Raw genomic sequence first — 5,005 nt, forward strand, 5'->3', positions numbered from 1 at the left:
AGTCTCCCCCTGGCTTCTCTGCGTTCTCGAGGGGGTCCAATTTGGAATTCCCCATGATTCTGAGCCACCTCCAACTGAACAGGGTTAGGTACCCGGGCTGGTGAACGGGTTCCAGTAACCGGTGTGGAGTTCCGTGGGATCTGCTCGGTGTCTGGATCATTACTGTCCAGTCTGGCAACCACCAAAGCTTCCGCTTTACGCAGTACCTCTCTTGTGATACGGGGCAACTTCTTCTTAGCCCATCTGACAGCCACCCCATAGGCCGCCCTCCACTCCGGGATGAGCAGGTCTGGTAGCTCCCCCAGAAATTCTTCCAAACAATCCTGGTAATGTTCCATCAATATCAGGCAGGTGGTGTAGCCCCAGTTCTTTGCATTCCCCACTACAAAGTCCAACGAATGTTGCTTTGGGAAAGCTGGTTTAATTGTTGATGCCAACATTTCCACCATCTTCGCAATCATTCTTGGTTGCTGATTGCCCTCCTTCTGGTCCACATTGCGTAGATGGTGGACCACCTTGATAACTGCAAACAATTTTCGTACCAGTCTCCCAAATTGGGGATCCGCCGCTTGACGTAGCACATCAGATTCTTGTGCCCGTGGGGAAGGCCCATGTCGGGTCGATCCCCCAAGATTTTGGCGAACCGCCGCTGCATAAGTGCGGTACGTGGGACCGGCATACCGAGTGGACCTGGGAGGAGGCACTGGCAGGTTAGGAGGAAGGGTCTGAGCCCTCCCCCTCACAGGATAGGGGAAAGAGTTCCCCCTCCTGGAGCGGGAGGATGGTGCACGGTCCTTCCTCCCTTGGCCACCCCAATCGCCAAAGTCCCCCTCACGGCGTACGGGCTGGCGACGCCGCCCATAGCGGACCTCCGTCCAGCCCCCATCCATTCTATACTATTTTTTGATTTTACTGTATTTTATATATATATATATCCAAATAGGAGTCGCCTTTGTTATTTAAGTATGAATAAAAATGCTATTTAATAATCAAATATGTTATTTTTACTTGTATTTATCCAATTAGGAGTCGCCTTTGTTATTTAAGTAATAAACAAAATGTCCCAAAAAAAATTGTAAAAGTAAAAGTAAACATAAAATGTTCTTAATTCCAAAACCAAGTTATTGTTTTTAAGAGTAAAATCGAATGAATATGTGTGCCTCAACAACGTTTCGGCTCCAACCGAGCCTTCCTCAGGTCTGGCACACACACAAAAAAACTCCAATAGATGCTGCCTCTTTGCTCTCCAAACGCCAACTGACAGGTTGTTCCCAAAAGCTAAAATATATTTTCCTCTCTTGTAACTTCCAAAACAAAAACTAAAATGCAACAAACTTTTGCCCTCAATAAAAAACCACATACCCCCTCAAATTAACCCCATAATAACCACTAGGAACTCATGCCTATTGCAATAACATAATTTAATGTTTTTTTCTTTTTCTTTTATTTTCTATATTTTTTAATTCTGTTTTATTTTTGTTTTGTACTTTTTTTCTCTTTTTTAGTTATGTTTACATTGTAGTATATATTTATATTAAGTGGGGGATGGATGGGGATAGAAATTAGGGTTAAGAAAACCATTAGGGTTAGGGTTAGGGTTAGGGTTAGGGTTAGGGTTAGGGTTAGGGTTAGAGCTAGGGTTAGGGTTAGGGTTAGGGTTAGGGTTAGGGTTTAGGGTTAGGGTTAGGGTTAGGGTTAGGGTTAGGGTTAGGGGTTAGGGTTAGGGTTAGGGTTAGGGTTAGGGTTAGGGTTAGGGTTAGGATTAGGGTTAGGGTTAGGATTAGGGTTAAGATTAGAGCTGCATAGTAGGGTTGAAATTAGGGATTTCTCTTAGAGCCAGAAAGTAGGGTTGAGATTAGGGTTAGGGTCAAATTTAATCAGAAATTCAGTAACTATCGGCCTTCGGCATTCAGGCCATGTGGGACTCGGGTCCCAAGTCGCCAAATCCAACACCGTTCCACAGCCTTCCTTTTGCTATCCGACCAAGCGGCATTACGCTGCAGCCCCGCAATCCGCAGCGATTCCACCCCATGGTCAATAAAATGGAGGACTAGTGGTCTATCCATTTCCTTCTTGTTACTCACATTGTACCTATGTTGTGTCAAGCGTAACATCAATGAATTCCTGGTTTCTCCCACATACTTAGCACCGCATTTCCCACAAAAAATCAGATAAACACAATTCGTAGACCTCGGGCTGAATCCCTGTCCAATCTTATAGATGGTCCTGTCACAGGCATTTCTTACAAATCTAAGGCGCGAAAAGTGTCTACTGAGTGGCTGCGATTTTTGTATTTCCAACGGTGGCAATTTAGCCCGAATAAGTAAATCCTTTAAGTTTTTATTTCTCCTAAAAGCCGATATAAGCGTTGATTGAGGCATCCATGCCGTCTGAGTCAATATTTGCTGAAAATTTTGTTTCAGTTTACCCTGAAGAATATTACCCATTGATGAGTAAGTTGCGATGAGTGGAACCAGCATAGTTCGATCTCTGTCACGCCGATTTTGGAAGGTCTTCAGGCAGTGTCGTAAAAACGACCTTGAGTATCCTCGATTTCGTAGGACTTTAAATAGGGTTGTAACTGCTGTTCTGAAGTCCTCCTGTCTTGTACAGATTCGATGGAAGCGAAGGAGTTGAGATTTCACAATCCCCTTGTATGTATGGTTTGGATGGAAACTGGATTTATGCACCAAAGCATGTGTATCTGTAATTTTGAAATGTACTTTTATGTCCAATTTGGAAGTCTCCGCAAAATGTTCCCCTTTATATATTGTTGTATCCAAAAAATCTATTGATTGGCGACTAATTTCTGTTTTTAATTGAATTGAAGGATCATGCGAGTTCAGTACCCCTACAAAGTCCCAAAATTGTTGATCAGTCCCTGTCCAAATGCCCCAAATATCATCTAGATACCTCAAATAACACACTGGCTTCTGTTTACATTTGGTTAATACTTCCTCCTCCCAATTTGCCATGAAAATGTTTGCATAGGCTGGGGCAAATTTCTTCCCCATTGCCGTACCTTTAATTTGCAGATAGTAATTCCCATTGAAAACAAAATCATTTCTGGTCAAATTAATGTTTAATAATTCCAGTAGTTCATTGTCCGGACGTTTGGGATCGGGATACTTTTGGAAAATCCTTCTTACACATTCAATCCCAGATGGGATCGGAATGTTAGTGTATAAGCTCTCGACATCCATCGAGAAAAACAGGAAGTCTGAGGTGATCCTCAAGGCTTTCACCATTTTTATAAAATGATATGTGTCCCTCACATATGACGGATGCCTGACAGAAAGTGGATTGAGATAGTAGTCTAAATACTCAGCTGTGGTATACGTATCACTCCCACAGTCGGAGACTATTGGTCTCCCTGGGGGGACTTCAAATGGGATGGTCCACTTCTCGGGACATTTGTGGATTTTGGGAAGGATATAAAATCGACGTTCCCTCGGCTCCGAATCCCCTGTCAAATACCGTTGCTGCTTAGAATTTATGAATTTTTTCTTTTTTAGTCTACCAACAATTTCTGCCACCTTTGGCAATGTTTCAAAATAAATCGGCTTATCTAATTTTTTATAATATTCCTTATTATTTAGTTGTCTCTCCACCTCCATTACATACTGTTCTCTACTTAAGATAACTATTGCCGAACCCTTGTCGGCTGGTTTAATGACAATATGTCTTGCTCGCATCAATTCTCGCAAGGCCCTCACCTCCGTCACCGTTAAGTTATGTTTTTCTGGCATTGGTGCCCAATGTTTCTCAAAGGCTATTGTGTCCAATTCTAGCAATTGTCCAATTTCACAGGGTAATTCTTCTATTGGAGGTGCCCAAGTGGACGGGCCCACAAAGGGTAAAGGCTTTCTACAGCTTGAATTTTTGAAATACGATATCAATTTAAGCCTTCTGTGATAATTTTGGAGATCCCATTGGAATTGTGCTTTTTGATCCTTTCCCACGCCCAGTGATGGTATAAAGGACAACCCTTTGCGAAGTACATTCAATTGCGGTCTAGACAATGTGAAATTCTTTGCCAAAACCACCACATCATGTGCCACCACGGATCGTGTTTCTGTAGCCCCTTCATTATCGAGACTTATAGGGCGGTCAAGTTTAAAAACTCAATCCAATGAGCAAACATCGCTTCCGCCGTCTCCCTAGTCCAGTGTACATCGTCAGCCTCCACTTGAAATCGGGCTGCCGGTAGTAGGGGAATGTATCCCATGTTCCTCTGGATGTGGTTATTCAAATCGCGAAGGTTGTCCTGCTCATCTGTCGGAAGAGCCTCCGAAAAATTGACCAGGGGGATCCAAACTTCCGCATAAGGGAACTTCCGTCTTGTGGATCGGGTAATTCCCTGGAGATTTTTGACAGTGGTCTCCTTACATTTGTTGGCTCTGCTGTTTATTCCAAACGCCAACACAATTTTTTCAACCACCAAATCGTCTGGTACCCTGGTTTTCTCCATGAGCCCCTGTCCATGACGGAAGTGGCTCCCCGGATAGCATTCCACCTGCAAATCGGCATTAAAGAAAGCCGGAATTCGGGCCAAATTTGAGTCCCCAATGATGAGCCACTTTTTTGTCACCTCCAGATCCCAGTCAGTAAGTTTCCTTTGGGTGTTTTGGTGGCAATTCACCCTAAATTGCTGGGGCGCCTGACTAGTGACTCTATCACTTGGGGTCAGGGAGGGATCGTCTGTCCGCTCTCCCGATCTGTGGACCACTACCTGATCTGGTTCCAAGGTAATGAGAGTACCACCACCATCCTCGGACTCGGAAACTTCCTCTAATAAGTGTTGCAAGTGTCGGACTGTGGGTGGTCGGGCTGGAGTTTCCAGCACCAACATCTCTTCGAGGTTCTCGATTTGAGGACTCAACCACAGTTCATCCTCCACATTCCTCTCAGTCAAAACCACCCCTCTATTTGTCCTGGAGGTCCTAGGAGCCTCTACATACTCCTCAATTAGAGGTGCCATTGTCAGAGTTGGTCCCATGATTGG

This window comes from Filicampus tigris, chromosome 10 (assembly GCF_054856515.1).
Source record: "Filicampus tigris isolate MCC_2025a chromosome 10, RoL_Ftig_1.0, whole genome shotgun sequence".
Lineage (NCBI taxonomy): Eukaryota > Metazoa > Chordata > Actinopteri > Syngnathiformes > Syngnathidae > Filicampus > Filicampus tigris.